Here is a 13096-nt window from a genome sequence, read left to right as displayed (position 1 = left end):
TGGGATTACAGGCGTGAACCACTGTGCCTGGCCTCAATTTAAAAATTCTTAATCCACTCTTAACTTCCATTTAGTGGAACTCCAATTTTATTCTTTCTTTTCTCATTGTCTTCCCTACATTTCTGTTCACGTGAAATTTCTAATTGTACAGACTTTGCAGTGTGCAGAGTCAAATCTCTCATATCCTGTAACTTTGCTGCATGCTCCTTAGTTTTTTCTTTATCTACACTTATATCTGGTCAGTTTGATACATTTTTTTCTTTTTTGCTCTTCTCAGCTATTAGAAACAGACATGTTTGTAGTAAAGAACTCTTACCATTTGTTGTGTCTGGGACTTGTGTGGAGGGTTTTTGTTTTGGTCTGGGTTGGTTTGCTTTTTCTATTTAAAACTTAGATTGTGTGTACACCCACACAGAAACTTCAACCAGCTACCAGGCTGTTCCTTTGTAGAGTGGTGATCAAACAAAAATATGCATCTAGTGATTCTTTCATTTGATTTGAAGACTGATTTCAGAAATACATGATTTTCTTCTTTTACCTGGCAGGTTATTACTGAGCAAGCTGAAGAATGGAGGACTCAGACTACTTATAAAGTACCAAACTGTTAAGGTCACAGAAAATTATTTCTGGAAGGTACATTAGAGGTTGTTCTAGCCCAACTCTCTTATTTTACAGATGGAAAACCTGGGGCCCAAAAGAGGGCCTGGCTTAGCCTAAGCTGTACAATGACTTAGTGGTAGAAAATGAACTAGAACATTTCTGAATTCCCAGTCCAGCATTCTTTCCACTAAGCTGATGGCTGTCTTCCAGGTGCAGGAGTGCAGGTTGGTGCTTATTACAGGACTCTGCTGGCTGCAGTGGCTCTTCCTGGTGCTGTGGAAAGTACCCTCTTCTTTGCTCCATCTGATTCTATTTATGGGAAGCAGTGATGGAGTTTGTACTTAAGATTTACAGTAAAGTCTGCTGCTGTCCCAAGTTTCTTAACCTTTTAAAAGTCATCTTCCTTCCATTTCTGATTTCCTAGTACATCTATTATTTATTTCAATGTAAACAAATTCCAAATAATGGAAATTTGTCTCTACTACAGCTTATTCAAGTTTGAACTTTTGGTATATATGCTAATGTTTACAGACTGGTGAGGTCAGGAAAATTGAACTGCTGTTATTTCAAAAGTGAAAGCTACTCTAGGACTTCTAGGTCAGTGTGGCAGAGTGAATGCCCCTGAATCTTAATTGCTCTCATTCAAAAACAGAGAAATTACGCATAAATATTTTTAAAGGTTTTTAAAAATACATAGTTATTCTTAAAAATAAGAAAGAAAAGTCTCTTTGGGCCAGTAATAGAAAAGCTACTGTGATGGCAGGGGATCGGGGGGTGCTATGAATGGATATGGGCAATTGGGACCAGGTTTTTTTGCAATGATCCTGTCTGTGCATGAACCCAGGACCCAAGAGCACAATACAAATAGGAGTTGGGTTAGTCTAACTTATCCCAGCAGTGTCACAGCCAGGAATACGCTGCTTGTTCCTGACCAGAAGTAAAGAAGAATTGGCAGTCACAAGCAAGCGCAGGAAACCACTCAAGATAGAACTTGGACCCAAAATACTTTTGGGCTAAAAATTCAGAACTGGGCTACCTAGGAGGAAAGAAGGCCCAGAGCTACCAACTTAAGGTCTGGTTCAAGGTTGGCACATTATCAGATTTAAGCTGAGGCAACTTAAAACTGCCCTATAGATACAGGTACTTACAGTTTTTAGTTATCATAAAAATTGAGCCCCCAAAACATTACAAAGAACCCAGTAAAACCTAAGATCATGAAAAAGCAGTCAAGAGAACCCAACAAATGAGAGAATTTGTACTTGAGAAAAAAAGAACAATCTGAAGAGAGTTTAAAAATAAGTTAAAATTCTCAATATATATACAGAAGAAATCAGATTTTACAGAATGAAGAACAGATAATGAAACGAGAAAGCTGTGAGAAAGAAGCATTTAGACATCTTGAAGTGAAAAATATTATATTGAAATGTAAAAATACAATATTGAAGTAAAAGAACAGTTAGACTGCACATACTTTCTATAACTTAAGAGAAAATTAGAGAATTAGGAAATAGAACTGAGAAAATCTTTCAGAATGCAGTTTAGAGAGAGTTAGAAGAAAATGAAAGAGAAAGATGGACACGAAAGATGACCTGAGGAGCTCTAACATACATCTGCTAGGAGTTGCAAAGGAGAAAAAAGAATGAATAAAAAAGTGGCAATAATAATAACAGTAACTGCAGCTAAGAATTTTTTCAGAAATGAAGCTGAGTCTTCAAAATAGAAAATGCTGCCATGTGTAACACAGGATAGATAAATCCACAACTACATACATGATAATAAAATTGTAGGAAATTAATGATAAAGAGAAAATCTGAAATTCTGAATACAAGTATAACCATTCTGAATAATGGAATGGTAGTCAAATTGGCAGTAGGCTTTGGCAACAGTAGATACCAGAAAACTGACTAGTGTCTTCAAAGTGCTATAGAAAAATAACTATGAGCTTACAGTTTCATACAGTGGTTTATATACAGAGTGGGAGCAAAATAAATGCATCTTCAGATACACAAAGCTAAGTTTTCAACTCACAAACTCTTGGTGATAAAAGAACTAAAGGATGTTCTTCAGCAAAGAGAAAAATAAATGCAGAAAGAAGTGGAATACAAAAGCAAAGAGTGTTAAAATATGAGATAAAGCTAATATGCTTCAAAAGCTAGAACTAAATCTTAGCAATAATAATATGCTATTAAAGATGTAAATGTGTGCTAAAGTCCTTGTTTTGAGTAGAAATACAGATTAATTTTATAGGATTTTAAAAAATATATATTTAAATAAGTATGTTAAATATAAGAGTATCCAGTATAGTAATAGAAATATAGAAATAGAAGGTACAAGTCCTTAATCAGTAGGGTAAAGAGAAAAGATAGGTAATATTTTAAATGCTTTCACTCCATTCAATAGAGGGCAGGAAAGAAGATAAAAAGAAGCAAAGGAAAAACATGGAAATAGGAAATACAAAATAAAATATGTAAGTAATCATAATATAAATTAATCTACAAAGCCAGAGAGATACTCAGATTATCCTTCCATATGCTGTTTTCAAAGTAACACTGAAAGATAAAAAAATACAAGTATAGGACAGGAAAAATTTTCTCTTGGTTACCACCAAGTGAAAGCTGGCAACATAAACATCATTTGAAACATGAACATGTTTTCGCTTAAAAACATCAAATGACAGAAATATATGTCTCACTTATAAATAGGGAACAATCCACGAAGATGATATAAAATGACTCTAGATACTGAAAATATACTCTCAAAATATATAAAACACAACCGACAGAATTACCAAGAAATAGCATATCCACAGTCAGTGTTGCAGATTTTAACACACCTCTCTTAGAAACCAGTATATCAAACAGTCAAAAATACTCAAGAACATAAAGGATTTGAACAACGTAATTAACCAGCTTAATCTAACAGATATATAGCACACGTAGGGCATGTGTATTGTGACCATGTTAAATGAAAAATCAACATTCACTCATTCATTCAACAAATACTTATTTGTCCAATATTTGCCAGCTATTGTTCGAGGCTCTTGGAATCCTTTAGTCAACAATATAGACAATGATCCTGACCTGTTGAAGTATACATTCTAGCAGGGAGTAAGATGAAAAGGCAGACAATAAACAACAAACATAATAAAGTATATAATATGTTAGACACTGATGCAATTTGGAAAAAAAAAACCAGAAAGGAGAATTGAATAAAGAGGATTGGATGGAGAAAGCACAGGTTGTAATATAAACAGTGGGTCTGAGTAAATCTTATTGACAGGTTGGGATTTGAAGAAGCTGAAGGAGTTAGCCACAAAGATATCTGAAGGAAGAACATTTCTTCAGATGTCGTGTAGTGAGGTCCTCTAGGAAGAGGGTACAGCTAGAGCAAAGGCCATATGGTGGGAAAGTACTGACACATGAAATAAATGACAGATGAGAGTAGCAAGAAAGAGAATCAGATCATCTGAATGTAGAGCGTCATAGGCCTTTGTCATTTACTATGCACAAAATGAGGCGCCATTGCAGGATTTTGAGTGGAGGAGTGATGTGATCTGACTTGTTTTTTGTTTTTGTTTTTGTTTTTGAGACGGAGTCTCGCTTTTTTACCCAGGCTGGAGTGCAGTGGCGCGATCTCAGCTCACTGCAAGCTCCGCCTCCTGGGTTCACGCCATTCTCCTGCCTCAGCATCTCCGAGTAGCTGGGACTACAGGCGCCCGCCACCACGCCCGGCTAATTTTTTGTATTTTTAGTAGAGACGGGGTTTCACCGTGGTCTCGATCTCCTGACCTGGTGATCCGCCCGCCTCGGCCTTCCAAAGTGCTGGGATTACAAGCGTGAGCCACCGTGCCCGGCCTTAAGTTGTTTTTTTTGTTTGTTTGTTTTTTGAGACGGAGTCTTGCTCTGTTGCCCAGAATGGAGTGCATTGGTGCCATCTCGGCTCACTGCAAGCTCCACCTCCCAGGTTCAAGCGATTGTCCTGCCTCAGCCTCCTGAGTAGCTAGGATTACAGGTGCATGCCACCACACCCAGCTAATTTTTGTATTTTTAGTAGAGATGGGGTTTCACCATGTTGGTCAGGCTCAAACTCCTGACCTTGTGATCTGCCTGCCTCGGCCTCCCAAAGTGCTGGGATTACAGATGTGAGCTACCGTGCCTGGCCGATCTGACTTAAGTTTTAAAAGAATCACTCAAGCTGCTGTGTTGAGATTAGACTTCAGACAAAGGTAGCAGCTGAGCAGCTATTTCAGTAATCCAGGCAAGAAATGATGATAGGGGCTTGGATCACATGGTAGCAATAGAGTTGTTGAAAGTTGATAAGATTCTGGATATATTTGAAGGTAGAGCCAACATTTCCTGGAAGGGCTTGTGGGATGTGACAGAAAGAGGGAGGAATTTTAGATGATTCCAAGGTTTTTGACCTAAGCAACTGATAGGATAGAGTTGCCATCAACTGACATGGGGGAGGCTACAAATGAAGCAGGTTGGGGAAGAAAACTAGGAAGCCAATCTTATTTATTTATTTATTTAATTTTTTATTTCCATAGATTTTGGGGGAAAAGGTAATCTTTGCTTATATGAATAAGTTCTTTAGTGTGATTTCTGAGATTTTGGTGCACCCATCATCCAAGCGGTGTACACTGTACCCAATGTGTAGTCTTTTATCCCTTACCCCCCTCTCATGCTTTCCCCTGAGTCCCCAAAGTCCATTGTATCATTCTTACACCTTTTCATCCTCATAGCTTAGCTCCTTCTTATGAGTGAGAACATACAATGTTTGGTTTTCAGTTCCTGAGTTACTTCACTTAGAATAATGGTCTCCAATTCCATCCAAGTCACTGCAAATGCCATTATTTCATTCCTTTTTATGGCTGAGTAGTATTCCATGGTGTATATATATATATATATATATATATATATACCACAATTTCTTTATCCACTCATTGATTGATGGGCATTTGTGCTGGTTCCAAATTTTTGCAGTTGCAGATTGTGCTGCTGTAAACATGCATGTGCAAGTATTTTTTTTGTATAATGACTTCTTAGGAATCCAATTTTTTTTTTATTTTTTGGACAGAGTCTCGCTCTGTCACCCAGGTTGGAGTGCAGTGGCACAATCTTGGCTCACTGCAGCCTCTGCCTCCTGGGTTCAAGTGATTCTCCTGCCTCAGCCTCCCGAGTAGCTGGGATTACAGGTGTCCGCCACCACACCCGGCTAATTTTTGTATTTTTAATAGAGTTGGGGTTTCACTGTGTTAGCCAGGCTGGTCTAGAACTCCTGACCTCAAGTGATCCGCCCACCTTGGCTTCCCAAAGTGCTGGGATTACAGGTGTGAGCCACCGCACGCGGCCAGAACCCAGTTTTAGATATGTTGGTTTGAGATATCTGTTAGATTTCCAACTGGAAATTTTGGCAGTTTGGTTATACAGATCTGCCAAAATGCTGTGGAGTATTTAGATGACATTTAAAGCAATGAGACTGTATCAGATAACAGAAAGAAAATATAGAAAAGGGAAGGGGGCCCAAGAAGTATCTGGTGTCCTTTCCAGTGTGAGTGAAAAAAAAATGTATCAAGAAAGAGGTAGTTGTCAACAGTGTTAAATGTTGCTGATAGGGTCATACAAGATGAAGACTAAGAACTGACCATTGATTTTGATAACATTATGACCTTGATAAGAGTGGTTTTGTTCGAATAGTGGGACAGAAAGCCTGACTGAAGTAATTTTAAGCCACATTGAGAAGAGAGGAATTGGAAACATTGAGAAAAGCTGTTTTTTTTTTTTTAGAGATAAATTTTTCAAGAAGGGGGGTTGGCAAGGAAATGGAGTGGCAGCTTTTGGGGAGAGTCAAGAAAAGGATGTTTTTTGTTTTTTGTTTTGAGATGGAGTCTTGCTCTGTTGCCCAGGCTGGAGTGGTGCAACGGTGCAATCTTGGCTTACTGCAGCCTCCGCCTCCCAGGTTCAAGTGATTCTCCTGCCTCAGCCCCCCAAGTAGCTAGGATTACAGGTGCCCACCACCACACCTGGCTAATATTTTGTAGTTTTAGTAGAGACAGGCTTTTGCCATGTTGACCAGGCTAGTCTCAAACTCCTGGCCTCAGGTGATCCTCCCACCTCGGCCTCCCAGAGTGCTGGGATCACAGGCGTGAGCTACCACACCCAGCCAGAAAAGGGTGTTTTTTAAGCTACATGTTTGCTTGTGAGAATGATCCCAATGGAGAACAACAACAACAACAACAACAAAAAGATGATGTGGGAGGAAGAATGGAGAACTGCTGTAATGAGGTCCTTGAGTAGGGTCTAGGGTACAAGTTGAAGGATTTGACTTCAAATAGAAGCATGTTAGGTTCATCAATGGTAACAAGTGAGAAGATGGTAAATGGTGGTTAAATGTGGTAATAGTTTGTGGAAGTTCTTTTCTGATTGCTTCAATTTTCTTAGTGAAATAGAAAGCAAGACCAGCAGCCAAGAAAGAACGTGAGGAAGGAAGTGTTGGGTGTTTGAGTTAAAAGGGAAAGAGGTAAAGTATTTATCTAGGGAAGTAAATGGACTAGGGAAGTATCTGTGTGTGCATTAGAGTCCACTAAAGGTTCAAAGTAATGAATTTAAGTTGAGACCAATGAGCATGGTTGTATGTTTTTTTCCAGCCACATTTAGTTGCACAGGTGCAGGTGTGGAGTAGGCAGAAAATTGGATTTAAACAAGGTTGTGATTTTGCCAAGCACTATGAAGGGAGAGAGGGGAGAATGATGATAATAATGATAAATCATGGAATGTAAGTTCGATAAAGAGGAGAGTGAAGGGACATCAAGAGCGTGAGAGGCAGTGGAGATTCCATGAGGTTGAACAATAGTTCAGGATCACCCTAGTAGAAAGAATAAGCTGGAAAGATAGGATGTGGAGATACAGAATTGAGATTGTGGAGGGGTTATAGTTTTTTTGTAATGGCAACAAAAAGTTAGCTGGAGAAGAAAAGAATACTTCTGAAAAGTATAAACTTCCTTGTAGATACTGCATGGGTAAGGAGGTAATTATAATGAGAATTACAAAATATTTAGAGCTGAACAACAATGAAATTACTTCACATTAGATCTTGTAGAGTAGCTAAAGAGAGAAAACTATAACCTTAAATACATGTTTAAGGTTAAAAAATTAGAAAAAGTGAAAATAAATGAGCTAAGCTTTCAACTCAAGAAGTTGAAAACAGAGTAAGCCCAAAGTAAGTAGAAGGAATGAAATAAAATAAAGATAAAAGCAGAAATTAATGAACAGAAAACAGAATAGCAGTAGAAATAGTGTTAATACCAGAAGCTGATTCTTTGAAAAGATAGAAAATTCAATAAGCCTTTTTATTTTCCACTGTCCACCTTGACTGCAGTGTTCTAGGACTTCTCAGAGGCATCTTACATGCTAGTCTGGGGCCTGGGATGCAAACAAAAACAGATCAGAGGCAGTTATTTCGGCAACAATAGGGAGAGGGAAAAGTCTTCAAGGTCCCTTAAAGCAACACGTACAACAACTGAGCTGCATACATAACCAGGGAATCTACTTTTTCCAGCTACTGCACACTGAGCCCCATCAGGGAGGGTAAAATGCAGTAAACCTTTGACAAGCTGATCTAGAGAAAAACTATAGGTGTAAACAAATAGTATTAGAAAGAGAAATAGGGACAAAATTAAGATAAACATATTTAAAATATAAGATTGTTTTGAGCAACTTTATGACAATAAGCTTGAAAACTTAGTTTAAGTGGACACTCTTCTGGGAACATATAAAATATGAAAATGACTTAGGAAGAAATGGCAAAACAAAGAAGTCCAGAAATTTAATCATACTTCACCACCACCTCCCCAACCTCCTGCTAAAGATACCAAGCCTAGAGTAATTTGGGTGATGAATTTTATCAAACTGTCAAGGAACAAGTATAATAATACTTGTCTTACATAAACTGTTTCAGAGAATAAAAAGAAGGAAGCCAGAATCTACACTAGATTGCTTTGCCTCCAACTTGTTTAGTAACAACAAAAAGAGGCTAAGAACTGAGGCAAAGAAAAACCAAAATAAAGTCTGAATACTTCCCACAAACAGCACTAGAAAAAGACATTTGAATATACCTAGGTGGTACAGGTTTTAAGGACTGGACCTTTGACTTCGTGCTCATCCTTCTGTGTGGACCAGCTTTGCTTTTTGATTCCAGTTATTTTAATTCCAGTTGTAATGATGGGTTTTGGACACTCTTAGTCTGTATTATGACCAACAGCATGTATCCGTAAGGTAGCTGGGTCACTAATAGTCTGTGGCATGGAAAAAATTTTGTTTTGTTTTAATATGGTGCTAACTAAGCATATAGAGATTGACTCTGTAACTTTAACTCCAGTAAAACACTGTTATCACCACCCAAATTCACCAGCCTAGTTAGTAACATCATATGCAGTATCATACAAACTAGGTAGAACCATGCCTGGGACACTCATCTGTTAGCTCTTACATGCCTTTGTGCTCAAAGAGAACAATTTGTGGTTGTTGTATGCCAGTCAACTCAGTCATCATGGAGCTTAGTTGTTTACTGTATTGCATGCTAAGCAGTAGACTCTAGGAATCTAATAAATTTGATTCTCACATTGGTCCTGTTTGCCACAAACATTGCCATGCCTCAAGAACCTCACAAGTTGTGTTTCTTAGAACAGTGCGTATGTAGTTCTCATACTCTCCAACAGTATTTGCCTCAGCATAATTGTGTTTATGTGGAATTGCATTGGCATTGCAATGTGAGAATGACAGAGTTGACAGGATCACTAACATGTGTACCCTGGGAATTGTTTCCCTCATCCCCATAGCTGGCTGAAGAAACTTATTTCTGAGTTATTATGTATGGACTGAAAGTTTTTTTTTTCTTTTTTTTTTTACATATATGCACAGATTTTTTTTTTTTTTTTTTTTTTTTTTGAGATGGAGTCTCGCTCTGTTGCCCAGGCTGGAGTGCAGTGGCGCAATCTCGGCTCACTGCAAGCTCCACCTCCCGGGTTCACGCCATTCTCCTGCCTCAGCCTCTCCGAGTAGCTGGGACTGCAGGTGCCCGCCACCACGCCCGGCTAATTTTTTTTTGTATTTTTAGTAGAGACAGGGTTTCACCGTGGTCTCGATCTTCTGACCTCGTGATCCACCCGCCTTGGCCTCCCAAAGTGCTGGGATTACAAGCGTGAGCCACCGCGCCCGGCCTGCACAGATTGTTTTTTTACCTACAATGAGCAAAAATAATCTGGACAAAAAAATAATGCTCTCCCTGCTTTTTCTTTCAACTGTATACATATATTTGAAATCTTAGGCATAGGGAAAAGCTTTTATGTCATCTTCAGAGCTACAGCCATATTTTTTAGCTAGAACCAAATCTTAAATCTCTCCTGACAGAACCCTAATGAAGGGGACAAAGTGATCTCCAGTGGAAATGTGAAAGGCATAAAAAGGAAAAGTTAGATATCTGGAGGATTCAGATGACACAAAGAAAATTAAGTTGAGGATAAAGGAAATGAGAGGATAAACCTAGTAGTACAATGGCATCTTTCATCTTCAACTATTTTAAAGTATTTTTACCTGAGAACATGAAGATAAAGTGTATATAGATGGCACATAGACAACTAATAAATGAGTAAACATTTACATTGCATATGTCAGAAGTATCTGCAAAGCAAAAAGGGTGCATGCCAGTTCATTGTTGATCAGGAAGAGTCTTTCATATACTCTTCCAGGATCTATGTTATTATTGAAAAAAAAAAAAAAAAAGAAGTTAGATGTTAAGTTTGGGAGTATTTTTAGTAAACCCAGATGAACAGAGCAGCCTTTATTTCTGGATCAACTGCAAATTCACAACTATGAAGACTAGTTGAAATATTTAAATTTCTAGATGAATCATACATAGATCGCTTTTCGTAGGGCCTTTTCCGTAAAACTCTGCAGTTAACTAAAAGTGGGAAATAATTATTTTTCTTAACACCTGATGGACCATTCAGTCTCATTTATAGGCTTTAAAGAAAACTAACAAAATATTTTTAAAAATCAAGTTGATGACAATTTAAAAACTTACATAGAATTTCTGAACCTTCTTTAAGTTATAGGTTACATTTTCAAGAAACTGATCGTTATCAAACTTGTGAGCTTAAATTTAAGTGTGTTGCTACCAAGCAGTAATATGTTTTGCCTGGCATACAGATTATAAGCACAACTTAACTATCACAGATATCTTTGAGAACTAAATGGATTTATTTATTTTAAAAGTTATTCTAAAATTAATTCCGTACCTTTCTCCTCCGTACCTTTCTCCTTAAGTTTTTAAAACACCTTTCTTGACATATAATTTCTGTACAATTGCACATATTTCAATTGTAATATCTGATGAATTTGAGGAAACTATCTCTCTAATTCTCCCTCTTAACTGTACTAAATATTTATAGTCTTAACAAGAATTTCAGATAAATCATATGCTTTAAAGCTACTTATTCAGTGTTTAACTGACACTATATTGAGCCCTTTTGCTACTTTTAAGCTAATCAAAAAAGATATAATATACCCTGTTAGTGCTTCTGATCAATTCAAGCATTTTTTTTTTTGTCTCATCAAGGTGCTGTGAGCATTTGGCAGGGTAATTCTTCACTATGTGGGTCTGTTTCCAGAATAGCAAGCATTCAGCATCCCTGAGCCTGGCATTTGAAATGCCAATAGCACTCTCCAATCATTGTGACAATCAGTGTCCCCACATATTTTCAAAAGCTCTTGTGGTAAGTGTTGCCCCTTCCCCTCCCCATGACAAACCTGCCCCTTATACCTTTACTGGTGTTTCTAGCCTATGTGGCCTACAAAAAAAGTGTGAAGGGGGAAAAGCTATGTTGTTCACATTAAAAAGAGATAGGTTTTCATTTCTGCTTTTTGTAAGCCATTGCTAAAGTTTAATTGCAAAATATTAAACTCATGAACCAATTCTAGGACAAGTTTGCAGAATATTTTCTTAAAGGACCTTTATAATCTCTTACCCTTAAATGAGTTTCTGAGACTTAACATTCATAACACTAGGGCATGGTTATTTAAATATATGGGAACAAGATTGGGAACATTTTGTCAGCTAGTAAAGTTATTGTGAGCTCCATGCTGTGCAACTTGTATATCGTGTCTTGCTTTGCCTCTCTGTTGCTGCCTTGTACTCCAAAATAGCACCATCTCTTCTCCCTACTCCCAGCAACCCACTAGAGTATGCATAAGCCATTAGTGGATATATTTTGTTGGTCTGATTTTTAGCTTTTTTGCTTGTTCACAAAGAACACGTGTCAAAGGCCCTTCATTACACTGAAAGAATTGCGTGACTTTTCTCTGTTCTGCATTTTCTTACATGTGGAATTAAGGCTGACTCTTTACTCTAAAATGATTCATTTTGTGGTAAAGTCCCTAATATGTATCCCTCACTCAGGAGCATCTGTGCAGGAGTCAACATTAAATGTGAGTTATCATTATTAATCTTCTCCATCACCCCCAAAAGGGGAGGATTTTCACATCATATAAATTAAAACAGGATTGAGATGGAAAAATCAAAAGAGAAGAAGAAGAAGTGACAAAGAACCTCCTATTTTCTTTAGAACTTCTTATTTCCTGCCCCCAAGTAATATTTTTGGCCCTTCTAAGTACCCAGTAATAAAACGTCGCTATGAAAGCATAGAATAGTAAATGAAGCTGTTACGAATTCTAGACTATCTTCCGACTTGTCTGTGTGCTGTTGATGGTCTCCTTTAAAAACAAATTGTTTAGTATGAGATCAAAAATTATTTATATAAAAATATATGGACGAGTAGGGCTTGATATTAATTTTAACAGTATGGAGATCTTTGTAGTGATACAAATTTTGAGATTTCCTGTAATCTCTTTGAAGACATGAATCATGTCTTACAGTACTTTGTGTATCCCTATCCCTAATAGTACCTTGCATAGAATAAGAACTTAATAGTTGTTAGTTGATGAAAGAAAAGTATCAGTTGAAAATTAAAAAAAAATATTTTCTTTGGATCTTATATTCATAAATGGACTGAAAATGACTGCCCTGTTCCAAAAGGAGGAACAGAGATCTTAAACTATACTTCTTGACTGGTAATACTTGACTCATCACCTTCTTACCTAAATCTGAACTAAAATACTATATATTGTACCTGCTCAGAAATTTATAAACTAACCTACCAAAAAATTGATTTGAGGAAGAGGCAGAGACATTTTTGAAAGACTAGGTAATGTCCATCTAACTGTTGATCTCCTTTGGGCCTTAAAGGACCTTGTGGTTTTGTTACCAGAAAAGGAGTCCGATCTGGACCCCAAGAAAGCGTTCTTAGATCTCACGCAAGAAAGAATTCAGGGCAAGTCCATAGAGTAAAGTGAAAGCAAGTTTATTTAGAAAGCAAAGGAATAAAAGAATGACTACTCCATAGAAAGAGCAGCCCCAAGGGCTGCTGGTTTTATGGTTACTT

At 37.5% G+C, this 13096-nt stretch overlaps 1 protein-coding gene and 1 pseudogene across 12 annotated transcripts in view; one reads left to right on the top strand and one right to left on the bottom strand.

Moving 5' to 3' along the window:
* Nucleotides 1-13096, top strand: part of PPP1R12B (protein phosphatase 1 regulatory subunit 12B) — a 239888-nt gene that overhangs the window by 167154 nt on the left and 59638 nt on the right. The window lies entirely within an intron of this gene.
* LOC115836812 lies at nucleotides 8080-8197 on the bottom strand (annotated as a pseudogene).

This window comes from Nomascus leucogenys, chromosome 9 (assembly GCF_006542625.1).
Source record: "Nomascus leucogenys isolate Asia chromosome 9, Asia_NLE_v1, whole genome shotgun sequence".
In the NCBI taxonomy this organism is placed as follows: domain Eukaryota; kingdom Metazoa; phylum Chordata; class Mammalia; order Primates; family Hylobatidae; genus Nomascus; species Nomascus leucogenys.
The sequence above is the reverse complement of the archived record's forward strand: the minus strand, read 5'-3'. Positions and strand labels throughout refer to the sequence as shown.